Source organism: Saimiri boliviensis, chromosome 18, assembly GCF_048565385.1.
Source record: "Saimiri boliviensis isolate mSaiBol1 chromosome 18, mSaiBol1.pri, whole genome shotgun sequence".
Taxonomy (NCBI): domain Eukaryota; kingdom Metazoa; phylum Chordata; class Mammalia; order Primates; family Cebidae; genus Saimiri; species Saimiri boliviensis.
Genome location: NC_133466.1, coordinates 27,024,566 through 27,042,453, shown reverse-complemented (window position 1 = coordinate 27,042,453; position 17,888 = coordinate 27,024,566). Strand labels below are relative to the sequence as shown.

General features: G+C 36.1%; 1 protein-coding gene and 1 pseudogene across 4 annotated transcripts in view; one reads left to right on the top strand and one right to left on the bottom strand.

Annotated features, from left to right (window-relative positions):
- The window catches only part of SAMSN1 (SAM domain, SH3 domain and nuclear localization signals 1), a 330,513-nt gene that overhangs the window by 235,615 nt on the left and 77,010 nt on the right, over window positions 1–17,888 (bottom strand). Inside the window, exons 1-2 of one of the 4 annotated variants that reach the window (XM_074389481.1) lie at window positions 17,063–17,856; window positions 12,253–16,374 (exon numbers count right to left, since the gene is read on the bottom strand). The exons of 1 other annotated variant lie outside the window; for it this stretch is intronic. The gene's annotated coding sequence lies outside the window, so the exon portion shown is untranslated. Of the gene's footprint in view, window positions 1–7,954; window positions 8,976–12,252; window positions 17,857–17,888 lie in introns of those variants that run through there. 2 more of the 4 variants (XM_074389480.1, XM_074389479.1) reach the window with 2 other exon arrangements.
- On the top strand, window positions 12,172–13,045 carry LOC101035293 (DNA-directed RNA polymerase II subunit RPB3 pseudogene; annotated as a pseudogene).

Below are 17,888 nucleotides of genomic sequence, written 5' to 3'. Positions count from 1 at the left end.
AGACTGGGTAATTTATGAAGAAAAGAGCTTTAATTAACTCATAGTTCTGCAGGCTGTACAGGAAGCATGGCTGGGAAACCTTAGGAAACTTACAATGATGGCAGAAGGCAAAAGGGGAAGCAAGCACATCTTACCATGGCAGAGTAGGAGACAGAGAGAGATAAGGGGGAAGTACTACACACTTTTAAACAAACAGGTCTTGTGAGAACTCCCTATCATGAGATCAGTGAGCAGGAAATCTGCCCCCATGATCCAGTCACCTCCAACTAGGTCCCTCCCCCAACACTGGAGATTACAATTCAACATGAGGTTTGAGTGGGGATACAGAAACAAACCATATTATTCCACCGTGACTCCTGCCAAATATCATGCCCTCTTCACATTTCAAAACCAATCGTGCCTTCCCAATAGTCCTCCAGAGTCCTAACTCATCCCAGCATTAAATCAAAAGTCCAAAGCCAAAGTATCATCTGAGACAAGGCAAGTCCCTTCTACCTACAAGCCTGTGAAATAAAAAACAAATTAGTTACTTCCAAGATACAATGGGGGCACAGGCTTTGGGTTAATCTCCCTGCTCTAAATGGGAGAAATTAGCCAAAATGAAGGAGCTACAGGCCCCATGCAGGTCAGAAACCCAGCAGGGCAATCATCAAATCTTAAAGCTCCAAAATAACCTCCTTTGCCTCCATGTCTCTCATCTAGTCCATACTGATGGAAGGGGTGGGCTCCAAAGGCCTTGGGCAGCTCTGACTCTGTGGATCTGCAGCGTATGCCCCCGTGGCTGCTTTTTCAACCTGGCATTGAGTGCCTGTGGCTTTTCCAAGTTCAGGGTGCAGGCTGTAATTGGATCTACCATTCTGGGGTCTGTAGGACAGTGTCCCTCTTTGCACAGCTCCACTAGGCTGTGCCCCAGTGGGGACTCTGTGTGGTGATTCCACATTTACAGAAATATAAAGTTAAGCATAAAAGTATTAACATCTAATTATTATAAACTTTCTGTAATTGAACTCGAACTGTTAGGACAATATTCAAAGGCAGTATAGTGGTTAGGCATTGCCTTTGAAGCCATCCTTTATGAATTTGATTCCATTCTGTTATTTGCTTGTTGGATATTGTATAATACTGCTATGGTTTCCATAACAGAATACCACAGATTTGGTGGCATAAACAACAGAATTTTATTTTCGTAGTTCTGAAGGCTCGAAGTCCATGATCATGGTGCAGCATTGGGCTCTAATGAGGACTCTCCTCCTAGTTTATAGGTAGCCATCTTCTTGCTGTGCCCTCACACATTTTTCTTTTCTGTGCATGTGCATGCCTGATGTGTCCTCCTCTTCTTATAAGTTAATAGGTCCTATTGGATTATAGCCCAACTCCTCTAATACCAAGTTTTTCTATTAGTTCATTTTCACACTGCTCATAAATAACTACCTGAGACTGAGTAATTTATAAAGACAAGAGGTTTAATTGACTCACAGCTCCATAGGCTGTACAAGAAGCATGGCTGAGAGGCCTCAAGAAACTTACAATCATGGTGGAAGGTGAAGGGGAAGCAAGCATGTCTTACCATGTCAGAACAAGAGACAGAGAGAGAGTGAGCGAACAGGAAAGTGCTACACACTTAAACAACCAGATCTTCAGAGAACTCTGGAGATCTATCGTGAGAACAGCAAGAGGAAAATCCAGGCCCCTGATCCAACTACCTTTCACTGGGTCCGTCCCCCAACAATGGGAATTACAATTTAACATGAGATTTGGGTAGGGACACAGAGCCAAACTATACCAGCTTTTAAGGATTTATTTCAGAAGTAAGATCAAAGGATATAAACATTCTTATGATAGAGGGTATGACATAAGAATTTAGAAATCAGAGAATTTAGAAAATAGTCCAGAATTGCTGTCCAGAAAATATTAACTATGGAAAAGAAATTAAGCATTCAGAAATATAAAGTTAAGCATAAAATTATTAAGCATTCAGATTTTAAAATATTAGGATCAACGTGATAATGAATGGTCAACAGAAAGTTGAATATATAAATCCAGAGCATGGGGATTAAGGCTGGGCTGTAGAGCAGCTGAAACAAGAGACTGGACAAGATCACCCATAGATGAATATTGGGAGGACACAGTTTGACCTATAACAGGTATGCTTAGCCAATTTACTTGATGTCTGCATATCTGATTATCTCATTTGTAAAATCAAGGTAGTAATTAATACTTTATTGGTTAAGATGCAATTAAATGTGCTTTTAGGTATAAAGCATTCAAGAACAGTGCGAAGCACATGGCAAGTATTCAATAGATAGGTAGTGTCATATTTAAAAGTTGAAAGTTTACATGGACATGGTATGCATTAATCATAATTCACTATAAAGAAATATCTTCTATAGCAGAATTTCTAAATTGGATACAATATTAATTATCATAATTATTAGGAGCAATTAGTATTAACAGATAGAAACAAATAGTATTAACTAAAACAAATTAGTATTAACAAATAGAAACATTAAGCAAGTAATCCAAAATCATATAATGAATTGACAGCATAATTCAGAATGAGGGCAAATGTTTCAAGAAAAGTTATATACTTTTAATTCCTTTGAAATTAAAATAAATTTCATAAAGAAGACTAATCAATTTCTATAGTAAATATTTATGAATTTCAGTAGGTGGAAACATGGGCTTAAATATTTTTTAAATCACTTGGAAGATTTCACTTATTTCAGATTTTTTAAACTGCTTCATCCACATAAAGCTCCCAATAAATCTCCCAATACAACTAGCCCCAAAATATTTAGTAAGATGCTTAAGAATAAAAAATAAGTGCCAAGATACAAAGAGTATCCGTATTACCTCCGTATTGAAATAAACTTACTGGAAAATGAAGCAACCCACAAGTAATACCTGAGTTGTATTTTGTGATGAGTACTAGGCAAGTTAACATTGAACATGCCAAGGGACTTATGATATATAAACAGATAATTAAGATAATATGGATATTCACATACTATCCTGGAGTATAGCTGAAGGACACCTAACTCATCATGGCAGGGAGAGACTGGGCAGAACTCCACCATCATAGTGGTCCTCTTGGAAGAAATGAGCTGAAGATGACTACAAGATAGATGGCAGCAGAGGCAGTGGAAAGGAAGAGCTCAGCCAAGCAGAGGAATGGGAATCTCTATGTAAATGAAATCACAAGATCGAAGACACAGACATGGAGGGGAACTTACAGAAAACTACAAGTAGTTCAGTGTTGTTGAACCAGAGTTCAAGGCAGTAATAATAAAAGATGGAGCCAGTGAGGCAAGTGGGTCACAAGATAAATGACTTGTTTATATTGTCAAAGGGGTCTGAAATTTAGTCTATATACCATCTGGAAGTTGCTACAAGGTTCTGATGTAGTTTCATTTGGCGTTATTGACATCTTTAGTTGTTCTACCTGGCAGTGCTGTAGAAGACAGGTTTATATGTGGCAAAACTAGAGGCAGATAGAGGAGTAAAGATAACTGTGATGATCCAGTGGAATTGAGGTAGTGGGATAAGGTAAAAGAGCAGAAAAGGTTGAAAAACACTTAAGCATTAAAAGCATTTGAACTATGGATGGGTAGATAAGGAAATGCAGGACAGGAAAATAATTAGGCAGAAATTCACAAAGAGAAGCAATTTAGAGGGAAGATTTCAAAATATTAGGAGCAACGTGATAATGGGTGGTTGACAGAAAGTTGAATAAATAAATCCAGAGCATGTGGATTAAGAGGCTGGTCAAGATCACCCACAGAGTATTAAAAATGTCAAGTGGGTAGGGTGAAGAAAGGGATAAAGCGAGGTATAAAAATATAGTCAGATAGAAGAAATAATACCTAGTATTAAATAAATCAGTAATTATAGCAAACAATAATTTATTGTACATTTCAAGAGAGCTAGTGATGAATAACTGCAATGTTTCCAGCATAAAGAAAATAAGAAAATATAAATGTTTAAGACGATGGATAGCCGAATTATCCTGATTTGATTATTACACATTATGTGAATGTATCAAAATGTCACGTGTACTATGAAAACATTTAAATTTATTATGCCTCAATAAAATATATTTTGACAAATGATTCAGAGACAGAAGCCTGGAAAAAATCAACATTAAAGGAAACCCCATATGGAAGAAACCTATGAAGGTGCACAGAAGCAATGAGAACTAGCAAAAAACTGAGTTAGAGAAGATTAATATGCAGAGATACTAACACAGGGGAGCCTTTGATAAAAGCCCATTAACTCTGCCAAAAAGAAATTAATTTGTGATCTTAAAGATGTCAGTGTCTGTATGGTCAGGGAACTAGGAAGATGAACAGATTGTAGTGAATTCCTTTGAGTAGATGAATGTCTAGAAATACCTTAGAATCTTTCTCTGCTTATACAGCTAAGATATAATGTCCCATCACCTAAGGTAATATCTCTGAGGTGAAACAAACATAGAAGTGTTCAAAATAAATAAAGAGCAGAGACTAGATGGAGAAGTCTGGCCCAGATAGGAAACTACAGTTTAAGTTAGGATTATCAGCCTAATGAAATGCTTTATTTGGGAGAAAACAGAGCTTCAAATGGAGAACTGGCCAATGAGAAAATAAAATGCATCATTATTTAAAACAGGAAATGAAGGAATCACAAGCAGAATTAGCAGTAAGATTGACTTTTGATGTCATGTCCTGCAAGTTACTCAGAAAGGATTCATCAAGTACCCCAGACTAAGGGCAGGACAAATTTCAGAGAATGAACTGGGCTTGAATGTGTCAGTAGAGATCAAGTTGCTCCAATAAAAGGAGAGGAGTGTGGGCATAGGGAGCTCCGGAAGTGTAGGAAGAGACTGACAGGAGAAAACATGATTATACACGTTTGATCTGACATAGATATGCAAGATGGACATCACAGCTAAACTGCTAGGACACATGAAAGAGTCAGGGAAGTAAATTATCTGATGGAATAAGAAATGGACAAAGAAAGAAAGAATAGCATGTCAGAAGTCAAATACATGAGAGTTTCCATGCCTGGCACATAGGAATGTGGTAAAGTTTTATCGAATGAATGAATGAGTAAACAAATTAATGAAAAAAATAAATGCAAAGATTGGTCACAGTTGTATTGTTTCACTTTATCTAAATCAAGATAGAAACACAGTATTCATTCTTCATCTAAAATTTCTACTTTTTAAATTATGAATGGATTATCCCCCTACCCCTAAATTTCTCTAGACAAGAGTTAACTTCATAAAGAAAATTAAAAGTTAATTAAATTGTATTTATTTGGAAAATGAAATAGAATTAGTTAATTGATGAAAATCACAAACATAAAGAATTAGTTTTCCTTTACTATTGTCCTATTTTTCAGTTTCCTCTCAGTAGAAAAGTCATTAATCTGCTGTGTTTTATCCTAGAATCACATTTTTACATTTAATTATACATACAACATGCACCAAGCATACCCTGAGTAAAGGGAATACCTTAATAAAGACTATATGACATGCCTCTATAACCTAGCAAGGTCAATCCATGAGAAGAATAAATAAAAAGGTAATTGAGTAACTGCTAGAATAATCTGAGAAGATAGAAAGATCATCTCTGGAGGACGAAATGATTTTAAAAAAATAGAAAATGATGAGGTCACAAGGTACATGATAAAAAAGGCTGGACTTAGAGTCAGAAGACAGAGATTCTTGTTCTATGACTTTGTAGTGTAGTAAAAACCATTTAATGTGTCTTGTTTTGTTTTCCTCATTCACTATGCAGAAGCCATAGTGATATTTTAAAATCATAAATCAGATCACATCACTTCCCTGCCTACAACCCTCCAACAGTTTCTTCTTGCCATTGAAATAAAATCTAACCCCTTCCCTGGGACCTTCAGCATTGTGAACATGAACAGTACCCTGCCTACCTCTTTAAACTCCTGTCCTTTCCTCTTTCTTTTTATTCATGGCTCCTAGATTATTTCATGTTCTTAAACCCTGTGAAGCTCACATTTGCTGCTTGTCTGCCTGAAATACTGAGTCCTAGGTCCTCTTGCTATTGGCTATTTCTTGTTTTTAGGTGTCAGCTCCATTGCTACCATCTCAGAAATGCCTTACTTGACTTTCTATAGGAAAATAGCTACCCTACTCTCATCCATCAATCTCTATCAAATAACTATGACTTATTTTTCTTTATAAAACTAAGTAAAGAAAATAATATCTTGTTTATTATTATTTATATCTTTATATGCTGTGTGTGTTCTCCTATCAAACATCTCTTTGCCTATCTTGTTCATCACTGAATTTTTCCACTCTGGCTAATAATTTATGCTTCACACAAATTTGTAGATGAAAGGAGAAAAAAGAAAACAAAAGGAGAGGAGAGAACAGGAAAGCAGAGAAGAGGAGAAGATAGGAAAGGAATGAAAGGGAAAGAAAAAAAGAGGAAGAAAGGGAGGGAGGGAACAAAATGCTTCAGCAATAAAATAAGAGAAAATGTGAGAAATCATATTGGGAAGAAACTATCGAGAAATTGTTTAAATATCACTTCATGCTTGAATATACTTAAATACCACAAACTTGTTATGATTTTAAGGAACTCCAGAGACAATTGTTTTCATTTTCTTGATATTTCAGTGAAGACTGAAAAATGTATATGTGGGGAAGTGAGAGTAGATGTGTGATTTAATTTTTGTGCTTTATTTGGGTGAAACTGGGGTATGAAGAAACATAAGAGACACCCTTGGAGCACAATCAAGATGTCAGCATCCACAAACCCATGTGCTACCCCTCTAAATTATACTCCTCCAGATGGCTTGGTTAATTTTGAAGTGGATAAAGCTAACAGTGCCAGATCACACCCAAGCAGTATAAAACTGTATAAGAACACAATAAAACAGTAATAAACAATAGATTATTTTAGTGACATATGGCAGATACTGAGTCAGGCCAGCCTCAAATGCAATCTTTGGATTCTGTTTAAAAATCAGTGTCTGAATTATAGCATTAGTATTCAAAGCACTCCTTGTAAGCAGTAAGCAACTATTCCAAAGAAGAGAAAGAGAGGGTCAGATAAAGGAGAAAAAGAAAACACAATGGTCATTGGAGAAAAAAGATGAACAAGAAATAATAAGCAGTGCTTGCATGACAATATCTACAAGGGGAAATATAAAATTCATGAAAGCATTCAACAGGAAGAGATGGCAACAGGTAGACCGATACAAATGAAATATGTAGGGGAACTCCCAGCAAGAAGGGGAGCAAAGGAGAAATAGGAAAACACACACAAAATAACAATTCCTCCCTTTCCTGAATATCTGGGCATAACATTTTTATCTTCCATTAAAACGACAAACATCATATGTTGCATCATAAAAGTTGGAAATATATTGTTAAAACCTTATCTCCACAATCCCTAAGTCAAAATTTCCTCTTCAGAACATGTCTTCACCCCTACATTAAACCCAACTATCCATTCCTGGGAAAGGGATGATTGAGAACAATGAGAGGTCCTTTCAAATTGCAGAAATTAAAGCTTCCAAGTCAAGAAAGCAGGATATAGCCCCCTTTTACCTACTAATAGCCTATTTATACTATGCATTTCCATGTAAACAAGACTTCCTTCATACCAAATGAGAGACTGTACACCTAGACACTAAATTAAAAAGTGTTTTTTTTCCAGAAAAATACTTTTCAAGTGAGAGTTTTGTTAACGAATATTTTTTTGATAACATGAGTGATCTGAATAAAGTTAATTATCTGTATAATTAACTACATGTGACTTAATAGTCTCAGCCCTTATTCCCATACAGAAACACTAGTTGAACAAAAATGTACACACTAAACATTTTTTATAAGAATTCCAGATTCCAATTAAGATGTTGCAGTATCCCAAGTGTGCACAAAGTAGAGAATAGTCAAACTGATTTGAGTAAGAAGAGCAATTTCACTGACCTGTGTCAGCGTCTCCTCCAACTTAGCACAGCTCTGTGCCACGACAAAATGCCTCTTTCACATCTTTTTCCTCTGGGAGAAAAGAATTAAGCATGCTTCCACATTCCAGCTTTTCAGAGAGCTGCCCAAGAAATTGGTCTCTGACTTCCGTGATTGGTGTGCCAACAGAACTAGCATAATTTGAATGTCTGGGGGTCACTGAGGACAATGGAAAGCCACAGGTGGCTTGCTATGGTTGATATAGCATGTCACAATTGAGAGAGGAAGTACACAACTTAAGACTTCTTCTTTGGCAAGGAAAAAGAAGAATGGTGGAGCATGTGTTGGCATTTTGGGTCTTCAGAGGGCTGCCCAAGGGACTAGTTTCTTTCTTGCCTCACTTGGAGCACTGATAGAGCTAGCATAGTTTGGATGACTTGGAGCCACTGAGGAAAGAAGTAAAAAAAATAAAATAATAAAACAATAGGCAGTTTGCTATAGCTAGCACAGCTCAGTAACATCAAGAGAAGACGCACAACTCAAGGCTTTGCCTTCAAGAGGAAGGGAGAAAGGGGCAGAGCATGAGTCTGTCTTTCCAGCTTCTTGGAACACCAGTTTCTAAGAAAGTGATATCTATCTCACCTTACTCACTGTACTGCTAGGAAGCTGGCATACTCTGGATGTTTGCCAGCCATTGACAACAAAAGAGAGTGGGAAACTTGCAGCTGTGGAATCAGAGAACTGGTGGTGCCACAGAGCGACATCAGAAAAGGTAAGAATTCCTGAGGGGAAATAAACAGAAAGTCTCTCTGAGAAATTGCATGCACAGGCCAAGATATACCCAAAAAAGTTTCAGAGAATTCCAGAAGCTCTTTCTGGGCTATTTAATAGGGCTCTTTTCTAAGCAAAGCCAGTCTGAAGACTCGGAGAAGTGACAGATCCTAATACAAAGCAACAAGGTGCTTGAACAACAAAGAAATATGGTTCAATCAAAGGAATAAACTAATCTCCAGAAAGAAGACCTATAAAGAGGTATATGAACAACTTGAAAAAGAATTCAAAATAATTGTCATAAAGATGCCCAGTGAGCTCTAGGAAATAAAAAATGAACAGGATAAAGTATCAAGAAAGAGACATAAAATAAATGAAAAAGAAGTTTTGGAGCTGAAAAATAAAATAAACTGCAAAATTCACTAGAGAAGTTTAATGGAAGACTGAATTTGCAGAAGAAAACATCAGCAAACTTGAATATAAGTCAGTGAAATTATCTACTAGAGGTGCAAAATGAAAAAAGAATGACCAAGAATAAAGAAAATCTAAGGGACATATAAGGTTCTATCAAATGGATCAGTATTTGCATTATTGTTGTTTCAGAAGGGGAAGACAGAGAGAATGGGGCAGAAACATTACTTAATAAAATAATGGCTGAAAACTTCCCAAATGTAAGAATGGAAATGGACATCTAGATTTAAGAAACTCGACAAGCTCCAACTAAGATAAATTCAAAGACATACACATGAAACATCATAATCACATTGTCAAAAGTCAAAGAAAAACTATTTTGAAAGCACCAAAAGAAAAGCAACTTGTTAAGAACAAGAGACTATCACCAGATTTCTCAGCAGAAACCTTCCAAGACAGAAGAGAAGTGGATGATATATCAAAATGCTGAAAGAAAAAAAAAAAAAAACAACTGTCAATCAAGAATACAGTATCCACAAAAACTATCCTTTAGTAATTTAAGGAAAAGTAAAGACTTTTCCAGATCAGCAAAAGCTGAGGGAGTTCATCATCACTAGACCTGCCTTACAAGAAGGGCTAAAGGCAGTTTATCAAGTTAAAACCAGTGGATGTTAAACGGCAACATGAAAGCCTATGTAAATATAAAGCTCACTGGTAAAAGTAAATAAACACATAAAGAATACTATTGCTATGATCGGAATGTTTGTATGCATTCAAAGTTCATTCCTTGAAATCTTTAATCCCCAAGATAATGGTATGAGGAAGTGTGGCCTTTGGGAGACAATTAGGTCATGGGAGCCAAGCCTTCATGCTTTTATAAAATGCTTTTATAGAACAGCTCCCAGTGATCTTGCTTGCCTCTTCTACTATGTGAGAACACAGAGAGAAGGCACAGTCTACGAATAGAAAGTCAGCCCTCATCAGACACCGAATCTATTGATACCTTCGCCTTAAACTACCCACCCTCCAGAACCATGTCATTTAAAACTGCACAGCTTATGGAACTTCATTTTAACAGCCTGAACAAACTAAGACACTTGTAATATTGTAATAATAATGCATAAATCTCTTTTAATTTCTGTATAAAAGATAAAAGTATAAATACTTACAAAAATACAGCAATGAGTATAGAGTATAAAAAGACGTAATTTGTGATATCAATATCATAAAATATGGGGGAGGTGAGTAAAAGTTAAGAGTTTTTGTATGCAATTAGAGTTATCAGTGTAAAGTAGATGATTTTAACAACAACATGTTTTAGGTAAGTTTTATGGTAACCACAGTGGAAGTACCTATAGGAGATATTCAAAAGAAAATGAAAAAGAAATCAAAACATGCCACTACAAAAAGCAAAACACAAAGACAGTGAGAACAAAAGAGGTCAAAAAAGCTACAAGATAGCTAGAAAGCAATTTAAGAAATAGCAATAGTAAGTCCTTTCCTATCAATAATTACTTTAAAGGTAAATATATTCAACTCTCAATTAAAAGACTTGTACAGTGGCTAAATAGATTAAAGAAAACAAGACTCAAGTACATGTTGTATAAAAGATACTCACTTTGGACTTAAAGACCCACACAGGCTGAAAGTGAGAGGTTGGAAAAAATAATCTACACAAACGGTAGCCAAAAAAGAGTGGCCAAATTTATATCAGACAGAGGAGATTCTGAGTCAAGAACTGCCCAAAAAGACAAAGAAGGAAAGGACATTATAAAATGATATAAGGGTCAATCTATCAGAAATATGTAAGAATTATAAATATATATGTAACCATAATCAGAGCACCCAAATATAGGAAGCAATCATTGAAAGAACTAAATAGACAACACACAATGATAATAGAGAATTTCAATGTACCACTCTCAATAATTGGTAGAACATCCAGGCAGAAGACCAATAAGGAAATAAATAAATAAGTGGATTTGAACCAGACTGTAGATCAAATGGAACTAACAGATATTTGCAGAACATTCCACCCAATGGCAACAGAATACATATTTTTGTCAGGCATGCATGAAACATTCTCCAGAATAGATCACCTGTTAAGTCACAAAATGAGTTTTAACAAATTTAAGAAGATTGAAGCTGTGCCAATTATATTTTCCAACAAAAATGGAATGAAACAGAAAGCTAAGGAAAATGGAAAAGTTCTTAGATACATAGACATTAAAAAACACACTCCTGAATAAAAAAATGAATCAAAGAAGAATTAATGTTAAAGTTTAGAAAAATATTTTGAGACAAATGAAAATGAAAACAGAACATAACAAAATGTATAGGATGCACCACGACCAAGTCAGATTTATCCCTAGGATACATGGATGGCCAACATACAAAAATAATCAGTATGAGACACCACAACAACAGGATAGACAACAAAAATCACTTGATTATCTTAATATATGCAGAAAAAAATCTGAAAATTTTAACACCCTTTCGTGATAAAAACTCAACAAACTAAGAAGAAAATTACCTCAACATAATACAGTTCACAGCTAATGTCAAACTGTACAGTGAAAAACTGAAAGCTTTTCCTCTAAGATCAGAAACCAGCTAAGGATGCCCTCTCTCACCACTTCTATTCAACATACTACTGGAAGTTTTAGCCCAGAGAAATTGGGCAAGAAATATAATTAAAAGGCATTCCAATCAGAAAGAAAGAAACAAAATTTTCACTCTTTGCAGATAATATATCGAAAACATTGACAATTACACACACAGAGATACACACACACACACACACACACACCCTTAGAACTAATAAACCAATTAAGCAAAGTTGCCAGATACAAAATCAACACAGAAAAATCAGTTGAGTACATGTAAACTACCAACGAACAATTGGAAACAAAAATGAAGAAAATAGTGCATTTACAACTGAATCAAAAAGAACAAAATTCTTAGTAATAATCTTAACTGAGAAGTATTATAAAATATGTAGAAACTGAAATCCATAAAACATTGCTAAAAGAAAATAAAACACAAATGGGGGCATGATGCCATGAGCCAACCAGCCCACTGTGTAGATCGCAGAGCTCACTGACGAGAATGTCAAGTTCATCATCCAGAACACCAACCTGGCAGTGGCCATTTCGATTCAGAGTGTCTTCTTCGTTGAGGTGCCCACAGTAGCCATTGACTGGGATCAAATTGATGCCAATTCCTCAGTTCTTCATGATGAGTTCATGGCTCACAAACTTAGATGAATTCCCCTTATTAGTGATGACACAGTAGACAAGCTGCTGTCCTCCTGGGACTGCACATATGTAGTGTTCTGCCCAGTGCTTGGTGGAGTTCACCCTCAATGTACGGTACAATGAACACCAGATTCAACATGTCATGTCTAGAGACCTCATCGCTAACAGCACCCAGGTCATTCTGGTGACATCCCAGAACCAAGATAATGAACCTAATGACTATATGGAGCAGGATGACATTTTCATCATCAAGTTGAGAAAGGGCCAGGAGCTGAGACTTTCAGCCTATGCCAAAAAAATCCTTTGGCAAGGAGCATGCCAAGTTGAACCCTACAGCAGGGGTGGCTTTTGAATACAATCCAGACAATACCCTGAGGCATGTAGTGTACCCCAAACCCAAGGAATGGCCAAAGAGTGAGCACTTGGAGCTGCATGAGGATGAGTCGCAGGATGTTTGCCCTGTGACTCCAAGGGCAAGCCAGAAAGGTTTTACTGCAATGCAAAGTCCTATGGCTCTGTGTGTCCTGAAACCATTGTCCTCTCAGCTCTTTCTGGATTGAAGAAGAAGCTGACTAATTTACAAACTCAGCTAAGCCAGGAGATCCAGAGCAACATAAAAATGGAGATTCAAGCCAGCAGCTGGATTTGGGCTTCTCTCTTGAGATTCTTCTAGTTTCTGGGAATCTAGTCTACTGTTGCTTGAGCTTCTTGGCAGGTCATCAGTACCAACTAGAAGCAGGTCACAGATTACCAGGGATGCCAGCAATGTTTAAGCAGGACAGTTTTTTACTGGCCCTAATTGCCAGCAGTGCTCCCCAGATTCCAAAACATCCCTTTCAGGCTGTTTCCTAATGCACCTGTAGGGGAACCAACCAGTCTTCTCACCTGGATGGTTTTTTAAATGCTTTCTGTCCAAAAGGAGTAACTTCAGTTGTACCTTAGATTTCTGATACTATGATTGAATGCCACAGCCTTCCTTCAAGTGGCCTATAAACCCTTTCGGTCTTTCCCGGGAGCTGGCCTACTACCACTTCAAATTCCCAGGTGTCTTTAATTCGAAAAGTAACCTTCTGGGAATAGCATCAGATCCTGACTGTCCCCTCACTCCTGTATAAACACAATGTTTCATGAACCCCTTCATGGATACCTGATTATTTAATTTCTTGTTGGTAGTGGTGGTGGTAGCAGTGGCCAGCAAGAGCCAAGTTCCCTCCCACAATACAGAAGTATTTCATTTATCCTAAATGAAGGTTCTGGCCCTGACCTCTTAACACTGTCTCCAGATAGGGACATACCAAAACAGTTAATTCTGCAGCCTGAAGAAAACACAGAAAAAAAAAGAGAGATTTACTGATTAACAGAAGTTGTCTTTTTAAAAGTGTTTATTTTTGGCAATAAAGAGCACAACATAATCTTAAAAAAATATAAGAAGTAAAGAAAAGAAGACACAAATAAATGGAAAGACTTCCCATGTTCATGAATTGGAGGAAAACATTGTTCAAATGGCCATATCATCCAAAGTGTTTTACACATTGACTGCAATCCCTATTAAAATCCTAGTGACACTTTTTTGCAGAAATTGACAGAACAATTCTAAAAATTACACAGAAGTACAAAGGACCCCAATGTAGACTAAACAATCTTGAGGAAAAGAGCAAAACTGTAGGCCTCACACTTTTTTACTTCAAAACATGTTACAAAGCTATAGTCATCAAAAGACCATGGTACTGGGATAAAGAGAGACATATAGGCTAATGCAACAATACTGAGAGCCCAGAAATAAATCCACACATACACAGTCAAATGATCGTTGACAGGATGCCAAGACTACCCAATGGAAAAAGGATAGTCTCAAAAAATTGGTGCTGGGCAAACCAGATATTCACATACAAAAAAAATAAAATTGCATTCTTATTTTATATCATACACAAAAATCAGCTCAAAATAGACTAAAGACTTAAAAACACAGACATAAATTTATAAAACTCCAAGAAGGCAGCATAGGGTAAAATCTTCATAACATTGGTCTTGGCAATGAATTCTTGGATATGAAACCAAAAGTACAAGCAGCAAAAGCAAAAATAGAAAAATGGGCCTACATCAAACGAAAAAGCCAGAAACTAAAAATCTTCTGCATAGTAAAGGAAATAATCAACCAAGTAAAAAGGCAACCTACAGAATAAGAGAAAATATTTATACACCATATATTTGACATGGAGTTAATATTAAAATGTACAAGAAACTCAATAGCAAAAAATAAAAACTATCTTCAAAGAAGAGATACAAATGGCCAACAGGCATATGAAAAGACATTCATCACTAATCATTAGAGAAATGCAAATCAAAACCACACTGAGGTATCACCTCACACCCATTATGATGGTCATTACAAAAAATTAAAAATAAATAAATAAAACGTGTTGGCAAGGATGTAAAGAAAATTGAATTTCATGAACTATTGGTGAGAATATAAAACGGTGTTGCCACGATCAAAAAAACAGCATATGGGTTCATAGAAAAATTAAAATTAAAAAATACCATTTGATCCAGCAATCCCACTTCTGGGCATTTATCCAAAAGAGCTGAAATAGGACATGGAAGGTATTTACACTTCCATGTTCACTGCAGCATTATTCACAATAGATAAGAATAAGGAACAACCTAAAAGCATATCAGCAATATGTATGGATAAAGAAAATGTAGTATATGTTTATATAATAGAATATTATTCAGCCATCAAAAAGAAGAAAATTCCATTTCATAGATATACCTTGAGGACAGTATGCTAAGTGAAATAAACCAGTACCAGAAGGACAAATACTACACGATTCCACTTACATGAAGTATCTAAAATAATCAAACTCATGGAAATACATAGTAAAATTACGATTTCTAGATGCTCAGAGAGAGATAAATGGGGAAATTGCTGTTCAGTGGGTGTAGTTTTAGTCAGACAAGAGGAAAAAATTTCACAGATCAGCTCTACAATATTATGCTTATAGTTAACAATGCTGTACCACACACCCAAAAATAAGGGGAAAGTTGGGCTTTTTACCATAATAAAAAAATATTGTAACATTCACAGAAAAAAAAAATTTTTTACTTTATTTTTATATATGATAGAACCTTTTGATCTACATCTCAAAGGCAAAAAGTAATCATTCCAAAATTAAATTATCTTGGTTAATATGGCTGTTTACAATAGGGAATATTGATCATCACACTCCAACTGAAAAATAAAGACATTCTAATCTCAACAGCCTGGCCTCTAATAAGAATATAAAATTATAAATGAAAACTTTTAACTCCCATGTGAAGCATGAAATTCCAAAGCCAATCTACACTGAGAGTGCGAAGTGTATGCTTAAAGGTAAGATTCATATTTTATCTCCCTGGAGAACAATGTCTTTCCTCAAAGAGAGAGCCTTCACAGTGTAAACCATAACACAATGACAATCAAAGGGACATCCACAGATAATGATGTTCATTGCACTGCCTTTAATTGCTTTAGCCTAAAGTACAGCAGCCCAAAAGTAGATCATTGTACTTAAACTGCCAAATATGTATTCTTCATATATTAAAATATAGCCCCTGCCTCACTGAATATTAATTCTACTGTCCACATCTCTCACACTGCCTTCTACCCAGTATAAAACCTTTCATCTTGACAAAATTAGAAGAATTTTCCTACCAAGTAAAACTATGACTTGCTCACATCCCTACTTTTTCCACATGACCATGGCAAATCAGATATTGTCAAATTACTGGAGGACTCCAATTCACCATAGACTTTTCATAAAATGGTGATGAGTAGGAGCCAATGGTTCATGGAGGAAATTTGGGAATAACTCATACATCAGCTAATAAAAAAAAAAGTTCATCCATTTATCTCCATAAAGACAGAAAAATCATGCCATCCTCATCTTCACTGTGTCAATGGTCTGTAAGTGTTCAGTAAAAATTTTTCATATGAAGGAATGTCCAAAGTTGTCTGGATTCAGTCTGTAAAAGAGTAATTAAGGTTTTGCTTTTGCTTAATATATATGCCTTGACAGTATATTAAAATGCTTAATCAAACAGCTTTTTTATTGTCACAGAAGTCCTCATGATGTTCAATATTATGAAATCTACATATTCAAAGCGACCTCTAGTCTATAAAATTAAAGTATTTACATAAAATTTATTCATTTATATTTTCTTCATAAAAGGCATTATTTAAGATTTGGCAACTAAATCAGAGAATTCAGGACAATTGGTTTTTTTCATTTTATCCAAATGATGAAGTTCATAATTGCACAATGTTATAGTTACTAACATGAGATTAAGGCATATCTTAAAAATTCACAGCAAAGGAGTAACACGTGTCTGAGGTTGTGCAATATACCAAATAGGTTATTGACATTGCTCTGGATAATGTGCGAACAAATTTATATTTATGTCTTAAATTTAACCCTTAACATTATAACTGATTGAATGCATCCAGTGGTTTATTTTCTGTAAATCTGTAAATAACCTCAAACTAATGCATCAGTTTTCACAATGCATGCATTGTTAGTATTAACTAATATTTTCATTTCAAGTAAATATCCATATTATTCATGCCAGTAGCTGTTACAAACCTTTACTGTTCCTCTTAAATCACTTAGCTGGACTCACCCACTCATTTTTAACAGATGGCCATGCCTCCTACCTCACAGAGAAAATAGCATCCATCAGTCACAAACCGCACCTCTTGTATTATCTTCATGTTCCCCAGCTATCCCTCCTTCCCTTCTGTCCCAGAGGATGTCTTGCCTCTCTTCCAAAGACAACACCTTAATCTATACTCCTAATTTCATCTTCTTCCTTTCTTCCTCTGTTTACTGAGTGCCTTCTGATGCCAGGATATTCTAAGCCTGGGGACATAGTATGAAACAAGACAGACAAAGCCCCTCTCCTTGTGAACTTTCCCTTCTATTACATGTCCTCCAAGACCTTTCCAACATTCATCACCTCTTTTTGAATCTTCACTGTATCCTCTGTCATGCCTGTTCTCTTTTAGCTTACAAACCTGTTTAACTTGTCCTCATCCTTAAGATGCATCTGCTTATTTAGCTGACCTTGAAGGCATGTATTTCCTTCCCTCAGTGCTGCACTTCTAGAATCAGCTGCAGTTTTCTGTTCCTACTTTCACTTCCCTTTTTCACTCCTCAGTGCACAGCTATCTATTTTTCTTTTGTTCTCTGTACTCCAGTGAAACACTGATCCTCAGCCTGTGCCATAGTCTTCCTTCCCTTGAATTCTCATGAATCCTAGGATAGATACAGTTTATTCTCCTGGCCACACTTTTGGCTACTGCTTCATTCTGTACCTGCAGCCTTACTGTTTGACTCCCCAAGATTCCTTCTTTGGCCTTCTTTTCTCATTCTGCCCATTCTTCCTGAATCATCCTACTCACACCCATGGTTTCAATTACTACCTATATGCTAACAATTCCAAAATTCTGTTTTCAGATCTTTCTGAATTCCTTATCTATA